Source organism: Brassica napus, chromosome C8 (assembly GCF_020379485.1).
Source record: "Brassica napus cultivar Da-Ae chromosome C8, Da-Ae, whole genome shotgun sequence".
Taxonomy (NCBI): domain Eukaryota; kingdom Viridiplantae; phylum Streptophyta; class Magnoliopsida; order Brassicales; family Brassicaceae; genus Brassica; species Brassica napus.
The window spans coordinates 10670035-10683083 of NC_063451.1; the positions used below are offsets into that span (position 1 = coordinate 10670035).

Consider the following 13049-nt stretch of genomic DNA (forward strand, 5'->3'; position numbering starts at 1 on the left):
TTGATGAGGTGGAAGATAGACCATTAGCCGATAGAGCAGCCCTTGCCAGTCTTGGCGGGAGGACACCGCTTCCGCGCTTTAGCCTTCTGATACTCATCATAGACAACCGATACCGGGAGCCTCGCCACGTTCCCTGGAAAAAGCTATGTTAGAAATAAACGAGACAAAGTCTTACCGAATAGAAAAAGGGAAGGATTACCCCAAACACGACAATGACGCAAGGTTTCCCTACTCACCAGAATGGTCACCCATCGGAATCGTCGAGGAACTCCCATTATAAGCTCCGCTACTGCTTTTCCCGCAAAGGAAACCGGGCGGGACACATCTGACAAGCGAATGCCAAACATCAAATCGGGGTCCCAAAGGAATGGTAAAACTCAAAGCCCAAAGGAGAACTTACCAACAGTACGCCAAGACGTAGGATAACCAACTGGCTCCTGGATCTTCACGAACACGTACCGGCTGTTCCAATCATCCCCGAAGGGGTAATTGCCCCTGATACCCCTCGAAGGCTCCTCGACCAGAGGGGTGCAATCACGGGATCGAAGGTGATAGAACCCCGCTTTGTTCACCAGAGGAGCAAAGTAATAAGAGTATAAAATCTCATGCACCCCGACAGAAAATCCATGCAGTTCCCCAAGTACTTGGATGGCCATTAAAGTCCTCCAGGTTAGAGGAGTAAGTTGAGAAAGACAGAAACCAAGGAAAGATGATACTTCGCCTATAAGAGAAGGGATAACGCCCTGGAAGCCTGCTTCCAGATATGCCTCATAGACAGCTACCTCACCCGCTCCCCCATCCGGAGCACATTCGAACTCGGTCGGACTCGTCATCCCCACTGAAGGATGAAAAGCATACTTCCTCCTCATGTTAGCAAGGTCTCCCTCTTGGATCTCGGAACAGGGACCGTCGTCGAAGAAACAAGAACGGTGCCTTTTCAGGGGTGCCATCGGAACCGCTTCACTATCAGCCTCTAGAACATCTCCCCAAGAAGGAACAGGAGATGAGAAAGTTTCGGTGAAAGGACGACGTGGCCTTGGAAGACCACCCACAAGTGAGAACATGAACATGAGCAGCTCGGGATTCATCTTTCTCAACTAGGAATCAGCGATGAGGATGGGTTGAGGCCAGTTAGAAGATATTGCGAGTCCTTATATACATCCGGATCATTCCCTTTCGTGGGATGAGAAAAGGAAATAGGGATGTTCCCAAATATTCTGAAGAATCCCTGACATAAAGGATAAAGCAGCAAAAAGGAAATTCGGCCCCTGCAGGAAAAAAGGAAATACTTCCTAAAAAAAAGGAAAGTTTCGAGAAAAGATACCCGCTTTTGAAGAATAAGAAGAGCATCTAGCTTCATCAACCGAACCGGCACCAGCCTCCTGATCTATTCCCACACATCAAGCCTTTAAAGCTCCTCTTCAGGAAATGTCAGAGCTCCAGGCTCTACTGTCTCCAAGACGCCATCAGAAAACCAGAGCTTCTCCATCTTCAACAAGAAATCAGCGGTTCAATAGCGCCAGACCCCGGTCTGGAATAAGGGAACCGGTCCTCCCCCGGGTTCAGAGCATGGTTCCGGCCTGAGTGGAACCCGGGATCGCATGATTACTGGAGCTATGTCCTGCCTAAGGGAGGCCTGCTGAGAATGAGCAACTCCAGTTGACTTGAGTGCATAAGTAATTCCCCGAGTTTGATGACAAAATCGAGCAATAAGAGGCAAACTGTTGGGGAAAAATACTCAGGCATTGAATTTCTCCAGACTCCAGGCAGGACACCGGCCTCTGGGTCCCTGCTAGGATGCACCTCGGTTTCCCGCTATGAAGTATTCTGGGTCCTGTACAAGGGACCGCCCCTTTCCCCCGGGAAAATGAAAACTTCCGATAAGGAGAACCTTCCATATTTCCGAATATGGAAGAGTTTAACCTACTCCAACCGACTAAGGCCCGCCTTGAGAAGACTATTATAAAGGGAACCTAAACCCTTAAGCAAGGTGTTAGGGTATTATTGTGTACAAGCGATCCATGCCCAACTCTACGGAATGATAGGAGGAAGGAGACGCGTCGTTGAGTGTATTCTCCTGCTTCGATAGTTGATAAACCAGGAGATCCTACTCTTAGGATACTGTCATATGGGTATGGGCCAGTATATGTCGTCGGTGCCTTAGTAGCAGCAGGGGAGATTGGTCGTTAGGCGGGGGCCGCCTATCAATGGTGAAGATCACAGGGTCTTCTTGATCTAGGATCGATGGTTCCGGCTACCAGGGTCGGTCCTTAGATGCCTCCTGATCTGTAGTTGAGGGTTCTGGCTACAAAGGTCGATCCTTGGGTATCTACGCACGGGACCATGGAAGGTGTTTGGATTTATAGCTGCATCCTTCAGTGAAGATTGCCTACGTACCCTTTAGTGGGGGATCAAGCCTTTCGTAGTTAATGGGCACGTAGCCTTGGGAGCACGGGGCTCTAGTGGGCACATGGCCTAATGGGCACGTAGCCTTGGGAGCACGGGGCTCTGTAGTTGGTAGGAATCATATTTTCTAGGGGGCACATGGCCGGAACAAATGGTAGACCTGTCGATATGCTGTAGTGAGCATGATGTGTCGAGGTGCTTCAGTGAGCATGGAGGGACCCTGCTGATGAGCTAGAGATTGTGGCCTTAGCCAGTAATTAGAGTTGTAGACGTGCTGCAGTGAGCATATATCTTCCCCTGGTCGGTAGTAACCGCCGGAGTCAGCCTATCATAGGCGTGTCGAAGAAGAAGGTCTACTAGGTATGGAACCTTGCCTTGGCGGCTGTGGAATTGTGGGCTCCGTTCAAGGACGTCTCGGTCCTCTTTCTTTAGGTTTAGAAACCTATATTTATGGTGGAGGTCGTGCTTCCTTCTTAGGATTTGGAAATATTCATTATATCCTTAGATAATAGAATATTTCCCTTTTTCTTAAGGGAGGTCATATGTATTGGAATACTTCCTCTTTCTCTCGGATCTAGGGAGATTCCTTCCTGTCCAAGCTGGTTACCTTATTAAGGGAAGATTTCCATTTATCCTAAGGCATGATAAATCACTTGACCTAGAAGCCGGAAGCTAGAGGCAGGACCCAGACCCGGGGGCAGGGACCCAGACCCGAGGGTAGGACCCCGGAACTTGGAGGCAGGAACCCGGAACCTGGAAGCCGGAAGCTGGAGTAATCTCTTCATGGAATATTTTTCCCCAACAGTTTGCCCCTTATTTTCTGGTTTCATGTTTGAAGGTAGGAAATAACATGATTTTCTTCATAGGACTTCTTGAGTTTCACCATGGTATCAAGCTCGTTGTTGTATTTGGAGTATGACGTCGGCTCGTAGCCCGTGCCATTCAATTTACTTGTCGATAGTGCTCGGATGTACTTGTCCTCGGTCTGAAAGGATTCACAGCCTGATTGGAGATGTATGGCCCTTGATTCTGATGGCCTGGAAGTGGATAATCAGGAAGAACCACCATGTAGGACCTAGTAAATGCTATAAGGGCGGACATCGCTGTTGCGCAGGATCAAGACGACTTTTTAACCTAATAGTTATATACTTGCCTAAGTGTTAGGAGGCAGGGAGAGCTTTTACCATCATTGTTTTCTTACATTCAGCAAGAGAGAGAGAGAGTTTTAGGAGAGAAGATCATAGAGAGATTTGTGATTGGAACACCATTGATTCATCTATTCTATTCTCTGCACTTTTTATCTATATTTTGTGTCATGAATTGCATAGCTATGTCTGAGTAGTTTACTTGTTAGATTCAGGGTTCAAATAGGTTAGAGGGATTAGCCCTAACTATAGAGTTTCTTAGCTGTGATATTCATTGATTGATTGTTCTTAATGCTTGTTCTAGCCTTGCTAACTAGAATATTGAACCTAGGAATTTGCATGTGTCAAGCATCCTTGATCATCCTGTCCTGAATCTAATTTGTCATGCTAGGACTGCTAGAGAGAGCTAACCGCTGATCTATGAGACTTGTGAGCATTATCAACCTGCGCCTAGGGCTTAACTAGAAGCTAACGATCGATATTGTCATCTGACAATCGATCAATATTGCGAAAGGTGTATCGATCGATATCCCTATAGGATCATCGATCAACACTTTCTTGTGATCAAAAGACGACAGTTGAGATCCAAGATCTAGTTAGTTAACCAGTGAAACATTGCCATTGCTGATCACTGTGATTAAGGAGTTGAGCTCTAATATATCATGCATGCAACTGTTAGGCATCTATAGGATTATAATCTCCAGCACCTGAATAGAAACCATGCATCTAGTATCTTCCATTAAAGTTACACTCCCAATCATCTTGTTAGTCGAGCAATAGCCTTCCTTAATTAGGATTGCTATTTACTTTAAAACCATAAAACAACAAACACCTATAATTAATAACCTGACTAGATTTAATAGGTTCCCTAGCTCCTTGTGGATTCGATCCCTAAGTACTGCAACTGAACCTCTTATTTGAGAGAGTAATTCACTCCTTAGGGTAATTTGAGTGGTATCAAATTTGGCGCCGTTGCCGGGGAGCTTTGATCGCCATTAGATTTAGTGTTATTGATTCTTATTATTTTCTCTACCCCCATTCTGACACAAAATTTTTTCTTGTCTTTTCAGGTGCATGCCCAACAGTACCAGAAGCAACAAGAACAAACAATTGCTATTCTCAGATGATCCTGCTCACTTGGAACGCTAGATCCGAAAAGACAAATGTTCCTCGTCGATCGACGCAGCAGCTTTCACGTCAACCGATTCTCGCACCCAACCGCTGACCGATACCCGACCTTCATCGTCGACCGATCCACATCGTTCGACATCGATCGACACTACAACTTGTACATCGATCGATCCTCAGTCGCGAAGCATGGTTGCGATTGTTATTCTCAGACAGGACGAGAATGGAAACCTGTATGACCAGGATGGTCATCTGCGTAATGCAACAGGTCAGAAACTAGACGCTCAGGGGAATGGAATCCTTGATACTGATGCTACAGGAGCTGCTCAACCTGTAGAAGAGGCTGCTCGACCAAGGGCCCTGGCCGACTACAATCGTCCAGATGAGTACTACGCCAACAGATCAGCTATTCGACTTCCAGAGATTCAGAAGCAGAATTTCGAGCTGAAGCCTCAGTACTACACACTCGTGTCGCAGATACCTGACTCTGGGTTACCGAACGAGCATCCTATGGACCATCTAGAGAGGTTCGAGGATCTTATCGCTGCTATTCATATGGATGGAGTCCCTGAGGACTACCTATTGTGCAAACTCTTCAAGTATTCTCTGACTGGAGAAGCGATGCACTGGCTTAAGCAGCTACCCACAGGATCACTAACATCCTGGGCCGACATCAAGAATGCTTTCTTGCGAAACTTCTTCGATGAGGGACGCGCTGAAGACTTGAGAAGCAAAATCGCTACATTCGCGCAAGAGAAATAAGAGTCTTTCAAAGACGCGTGGATCAGATTCAAGTTCTTCCAACGAGACTGTCCACACCACGGATTCAACGAAGTGCAACTGCTGAGCACTTTCTTCAGAGGTATCGCTTTGAGGTATCAGATGGCTCTTGATACAGCTAGCGAGGAAAACTTCAACACCAGGAATCCGGTGGAAGCTGTGAGACAGATAGAAAATCTAACAAACAGCAGCAGCACCAAGAACACTGACTTTGAAAGAAAGAAGTCTTTTGCATCCCTAGGGAAGGAGCAGATGGACAAAGTTAGAGCAAAGTTAGATGTGGTTCATGAGCTTCTCAGGAAGCAGGTCTGCTCAGCTGAAGGAGAAGAGGTTGTAGACATGGAAGGAGAAGAAGACGTGAACTACATTGGAGGTATTGGATTTCAGAGGTCTGGAAACCATGGTGGAAACAAAAACTTCTATGGCAATGGTCAGAGGAGTAACCAGAGTTCACAGTTTCAGAAACCATTCAGCAACAACAGCAGAGGCTATGGAAACTCATACTACCAGAATCCACCACCACAGACTCAGCAGAGACTTTGAGATGAGGTGGATGCTAATTTCCCAACAAGTAGCTGTCTTTCCACCAACTAGCCAAACACCTCCACAGTCAAGCTAAATGACTATAACAAAGCGCTGAGTCGGAGGCAACCCACTATTAGGTAATTTTAATTGGTTTTCTTAGTTACTAGTATTTACTTTCGTTTTTATTCTTTCAGATTTATTGCAAGACCCAAGTAGGATGATGATCACCATATCGACCGTGGATGAGACGTCGACATCGATCGACATGCTGACACCTACGACGATCGATGCATACCGATGCACATTGATCGATTCCCAATCCGGTCAGGTTTATCTTCCTAACTTGTTACATTGAGTGCTTATGATTTATTTCCACCATAACTCCGACTGTGTTACACTGGGACAGTGTAATTTAAGTCTGGGAGGAGGTTTACTGATATTATTTATTCTGATTCTTATTAAAAGGATTTTAATAAAGTTATACTTAGCTATGAGAAAGGGACTATGATCTTATTATTGATTTATACTTGAATGTCTAACCACTCTTTAGCACCATTTTAGATTTACTGATTACAGATAGTACTAAAGATGCTAAAGTGGATCAACCTGTCAACTATACACACTTTCCTTGATTGTTTGAAGGAACCAAAGCTGACCTCCAACACTAAACATGACATAATTGCTTGTCTTGGGGCTTGGTATACACGGGAACGGATTCTTCAGACAAGTCTGGAAGGTAACGCCTTGTGTAGATTCATTTATCACTTTTTCTCTCTCTATTTCGGCCCTGGAGTAGTTAGTGTGCTACAAAAAAAAAAAAAAATTCTGATATTTATTATTTAAATAGGACTTAGGATTTAGCTAGGAGGAATATGAACAGGAGATGGTGGCTAAAACCATTAAGGCTTGATTCATAAAGATTCCAATAAAAAGAATTCGAACGGGACTTGGAGGCGGCAATCTTCAAGGCTCGCTTCACAAAGAATTCTTGGATATAGGTCAAAAAGAAGTGAACAGGAATTGGTGGCAACCACCATTAAGTCTTTATTCATGGAAGCCTGTCCAATCTTGGTCACTAATCTTGCAATAAAAGCAGATTTTGACTCAAGAGAGAAATTAGGAACTAACTTTTACCTGCAGGTCCAGATACTTGTCTGAAAATCCTTGCATCATGTGATCTATACTCCCAAGGTAAAGCCTGCACCTTTATATTTATGCTAAGAAATGAGGTTAGTAGAGGGGAATGTCAGACAGGATTTGCTGAGTTGTTGGCTAGTTGAATTTGGTTGCTAAGCTAGGATATTGCATATTGTGCTTTTGTGATTATTACCTTTTTAGATGTGGACTGCAATATTGTAGAGGTGATGATTTCTATGTTTTAAATTTGTGAGTCCCTGCTGTTTTCAAACCTCTTTCAGAGAGACTGCCTGTTTGTTTTGCTTGAGGACAAGCAAAATGGTAAGTCTGGGGGAGTTGATATACCATGGATTTGACCCATTTTCATCCATGGTATATAAGTGTTTTACTATCTATATATTATATATTCTATCATATTAGGTATGTTTTCAGGTTCAGGAGTATCTTGGAGTAAAGTGATGATTATGGAGCATTTAGGAGCTTAAAAGAGATTTCATCCGAGCTGACCATTAGAGGTCGATATGCAGAAGAAGCAATCGATCATTGCACACCCAGTGCCGTCGATCGATACAGAAGAGAAGCCTCGACGATTGAAGATTATGATCGATCGATGTACATCCTGTACCATCGATCGATGTCGAGACGCGAAACACACGACTTGGTTCCAGCCGACTTTAAACCCAAGGGTTCACCAAATTACAAGATTACCCCTGACGAGTTTTTAACCTAATAGTTATATACTTGCCTAAGCGTTATGAGGCAGGGAGAGCTTTTACCGTCATTGTATTCTTACTTTCAGCAAGAGAGAGAGAGAGTTTTAGGAGAGAAGATCATAGAGAGATTTGTGATTGGAACTCCATTGATTCATCTATTCTATTCTATGCAGTTTTTATCTATATTTTGTGTCATGAATTGCTTAGCTATGTCTGAGTAGTTTACTTGTTAGATTCAGGGTTCAAATAGGTTAGACGGATTAGCCCCAACTATAGAATTTCTTAGTTGTGATACTCATTGATTGATTATTCTTAATGCTTGTTCTATCCTTGCTAACTAGAATATTGAACCTAGGAATTTGCATGTGTCAAACATCCTTGATCATCCTGTCCTGAATTTAATATGTTATGCTAGGACTGCTAGAGAGAGCTAACCGCTGATCTAGGAGACTAGTGAGCATTATCAACCTTCGCCTAGGGCTTAACTAGAAGCTATCGATCGATATTGTCATTTGACAATCGATCGATATTGCGAAAGGTGTATCGATCGATATCCCTATAGGATCATCGATCGACACTTTCTCGTGATTGAAAGAAGACAGTTGAGATCCAAGATCTAGTTAGTTAACCAGTGAAACATTGTCATCGCTGATCACTGTGATTAAGGAGTTGAGCTCTAATATATCATGCATGAAACTGTTAGGCATCTATAGGTTTATAATCTCCAACACCTGAATAGAAACCATGCATCTAATATCTTCCAATAAAGTTACACCCCCAATCATTTTGTTAGTCGAGCAATAGTCTTGCTCAATTAGGATTGATATTTACTTTAAAACCATAAAACAACAAACACCTATAATTAATAACCTGACTAGATTTAATAGGTTCCCTAGCTCCTTGTGGATTTGATCCCTAAGTACTGCAACTGAACCTCTTGTTTGAGAGAGTAATTCACTCCTTAAGGTAATTTGAGTGGTATCAAATTTGGCGCCGTTGCCGGGGAGCTTTGATCACCATTAGATTTAGTGTTATTGATTCTTATTCTTTTTTCTACCCCCATTCTGACACAAAATTTTTTCTTGTCTTTTCAGGTGCATGCCCAACAGTACCAGAAGCAACAAGAACAAACAACAGCTATTCTCAGAAGATCCTGCACACTTGGAACGCTCGATCCGCAAAGACCAACGTTCCACATCGATCGACGCAGCAGCTTTCAAGTTGACCGATTCTCGCACCCAACCGCCGACCGATACCCGACCTTCATCGTCGACCGATCTACATCGTTCGACATCGATCGACACTACACCGCGTACATCGATCGACACTACACCGCGTACATCGATCGATCCTCAGTCGCGAAGCATGGTTGCGATTGTTATTCTCAGACATGACGAGAATGGAAACCTGTATGACCAGGATGGTCATCGGCGTAATGCAACGGGTCAGAAACTAGACGCTCAGGGGAATGTAATCCCAGATACTGATGCTACAGGAGCTGCTCAACCTGTAGAAGAGGCTGCTCGGCCAAGGGCACTGGCCGACTACAATCGTCCAGATGAGTACTACGCCAACAGATCAGCTATTCGATTTCCAGAGATTCAGAAGCAGAATTTCGAGCTGAAGCCTCAGTACTACACACTTGTGTCGCAGATACCTTACTCTGGGTTACCACACGAGCATCGTATGGACCATCTAGAGAGGTTTGAGGATCTTATCGCTGCTATTCGTATGGATGGAGTCCCTGAGGACTACCTATTATGCAAACTCTTCAAGTATTCTATGACTGGAGAAACGATGCACTGGCTTAAGCAGCTACCCACAGGATCACTAACATCTTGGGTCGACATCAAGAATGCTTTCTTGCGAAACTTCTTCGATGAGGCACGCGCTGAAGACTTGAGAAGCAAAATCGCTACATTCACGCAAGAGAAAGGAGAGTCTTTCAAAGACGCGTGGATCAGATTCAAGTTCTTCCAACGAGACTGTCCACACCACGGATTCAACGAAGTGCAACTGCTGAGCACTTTCTTCAGAGGTATCGCCTTGAGGTATCAGATGGCTCTTGATACAGCTAGCGAGGGAAACTTCAACACCAAGAATCCGGTGAAAGCTGTGAGACTGATAGAAAATCTAGCAAACAGCAGCAGCACCAAGAACACTGACTTTGAAAGAAAGAAGTCTGTCGCATCCCTAGGGAAGGAGCAGATGGACAAAGTTAGAGCAAAGTTAGATGTGGTTCATGAGCTTCTCAGGAAGCAGGTCTGCTCAGCTGAAGGAGAAGAGGCTGTAGACATGGAAGGAGAAGAAGATGTGAACTACATTGGAGGTATTGGATTTCAGAGGTCTGGAAACCATGGTGGTCTGGAAACCATGGTGGAAACAGAAACTTCTATGGCAATGGTCAGAGGAGTAACCAGAGTTCACAGTTTCAGAAACGATTCAGAAACAACAGCAGAGGCTATGGAAACTCATTCTACCAGAATCCACCACCACAGACTCAGGAGAGCAAGATTGAAGCAATGTTTGACAGAGTTCTTGAAGGACAGCAACAACTCTTTGTGGATTTCAATGGGAAGATAGATTCCGCCTACAACAGTCTGAACAAAGGAATTGAGACCTTAGGGACTCAGGTTTGGAAGCTTGAAATGCAAGTAGTTCAGACTGGAGACACTGTAAAGAGGCAAGAAGCCTTGGCTAGAGAAGCAGGAGTTGAGAAAGCAAAACACCACGTTAATGCCAACATAGATGATGATTTCTGGCAAGTGGTGAGGCATGAGAAGCTTTGAGAAGGAGAATTCGAAGTTGAAAGCTCCATGAGTTTCGGCGGATCACAATGGTGTCGACCGATGTCAATGGATACACATCGATCGACAGACCATGACGAAGATCGATCGACAGATCACTCTAGACATCGATCGACGTCATCTGCTGAATCGACTGCGGAGTGTAGTGCAGTTCGAATCATGACTCATGAGGAATTTGCGAAGAAGCATCCTCACCCATCCTCCCCTTTCTATGTCAAAATCGATCGACCGCTTGAGCCAGCAGTCGACCGACAGAGAGACCGGCATCGATCGACACCCCTCACCTACCGAGTGCGGTTACCATCTTTTGATAATGACCGAATTAACGCACTCAGAAAACCACCTAAACCATCAGCCAACCCACCAGAACTTACAACCAACCCTTCAGACACTACACCAGAGCCTATGCAAGTTGATGAGGTAACTGAAGGAAGAAGGTTAAGGAAGAGGAAGGAGAAGATTCCTAAGAACCTTAAGAGGGAAGCTAATGAGAAGGAGATGGATGGTGTCACTAAGAGAGTCCTCAGAATCCCAGTGGAGAAATATTTTGATGAAGTTTATTTCACACACAGGTTGTCGATGTTCTTCAGAGAGACTAAGGAAACTGAGGAGGACATTAGGAGAATGTTTCATCATGTCAGGGAAATGATGAAACTAAGGATCATATTGAAGAGAAGGAATTCTACGACTGATTGAGCCAACAAATCCTAGCTAGAATCTAATCTTGAAAGAACTTGGAACTCTCTGATCCTGGGAAGTTCGCAATACCATGTGTGGTGAAGGGTATTGAATTTCCTCATGCACTTTGTGACACAAGAGCATCAGTCAGCATACTGCCTAAGGTTATGGCAGACCAGCTGGGTCTGAAAATAGAGCCGTCATCAGAATCTTTCACCTTCGTGGACCTTTCAGAAAGAAGCTCAGGAGGCATCATAAGAGACCTTGAAGTACAGATTGGTAATGCCCTTGTCCTAGTAGATTTTCATGTCTTGGACATAAAGCTAAATTGGAACTCTTCACTTCTGCTTGGAAGAGCTTTCCTTGCTACAGTAGGAGCTGTATGTGACATGAACACCAACAGATTGTGTCTGACACTGATAGATCCAGACGTCCACTATGACCCAGTTCGAGTTGTGAGACAACAAGTCAACCTCGTGGAGCTTGGAAATGATCTTGGCTACATTGCAGCATGCCATTGTGGAGCAGAGTATGAAACAGAGTACTCGGAATCGATCGACACTCACACTGTTTCATCGATCGATTCCAATGAGTCACCGACGACCGATGAACGCTATCCCACGTCGGTCGACAGGATGCAACTGGTAGACTACTTCACATTACCAGATCAGTGTTATCCAGACTATGCCTTTCAACAACGCAACAACAGAGGACGAGATGACTATTCAATAGGCAGTTGGGCAGACAGTGGATTCCATGAAAGTTTTGCAGTGGATACTGTAATTCCTTCATCCAATGAGGATCCTACAGAGGAGTATGATGAGGATTACTGGAAGGAAATAGCTATAGAGATTTCTATACAGGATGACAGATATTCAGGCCATTCCTTCAACAACACGTCTCCACCATCGATCGACAGAGTTCACTCAGCATCGGTCGATACCCACCCTTATCCAGGAAAATGTTCTTATGCATCGATCGATACCATACCTGGTACATCGATCGATATTAAAGCCGCCGCCTTTGAAAAAGAAAAAGGGAATACTCCAATTCCAAGTAGGTTTACCAATACCTATATAAGGAGTTTTGCACCCCAGATTACTTCTCTTGAAACCGAAGCAGAAAAGATGAATGCTCTCACAAACCAATCGGAAGGAACATCCAGGAGGAGTATTCAATCCAAAAACCCTAATTCCACAGACAAACGTCTACCATCGATTGATACTCCAGTATCAACATCGATCGATACTCATTCTAAACCTCAACTTTCTTTATTTACTAAGAAGAATATGAGTATGGATTACGGTTTTCTAACTCCTGATGAATTTGGTATTTTCAGGGACCCAGATGGCCATGCAAGAGCTATGGATGGAAGAATTCTAAAAGTATCCAGAGAGGACATAGCAGACATTCTTCAGGTGGCCAATGGACCAGACAACTTGTTTATGCAGCAACGCAGCATTCCAGACAACATTCCAACAGTTCCAGACGAACATCCAGGGGCTAACACAACATCAATTCGTTCACACCAATCATACCGACCAGTTGGCCACACATCGATCGACAAGGTTGCTCCAACATCGTACGACAGGGTAACACCAACGTTGCTCGACAAGGCACCCTCACCATCAATCGACAGACGTTACTAGTTTGGACATCGTGCTTATGACATCTATGGAGCCAGAAAGTTCAGATGGGAACAAAAGGACGAATATGGAGTCTACAGAGAT

At 44.3% G+C, this 13049-nt stretch overlaps 1 non-coding gene across 1 annotated transcript; it reads right to left on the reverse strand.

The window, feature by feature from the left end:
- Positions 1–9729: 9729 nt before the first annotated feature.
- On the reverse strand, positions 9730–9837 carry LOC125592185. Its single transcript, XR_007328032.1, has one exon. It is a non-coding gene; the product is annotated as a small nucleolar RNA R71 (small nucleolar RNA).
- Between the last annotated feature and the right edge of the window lie 3212 nt (positions 9838–13049).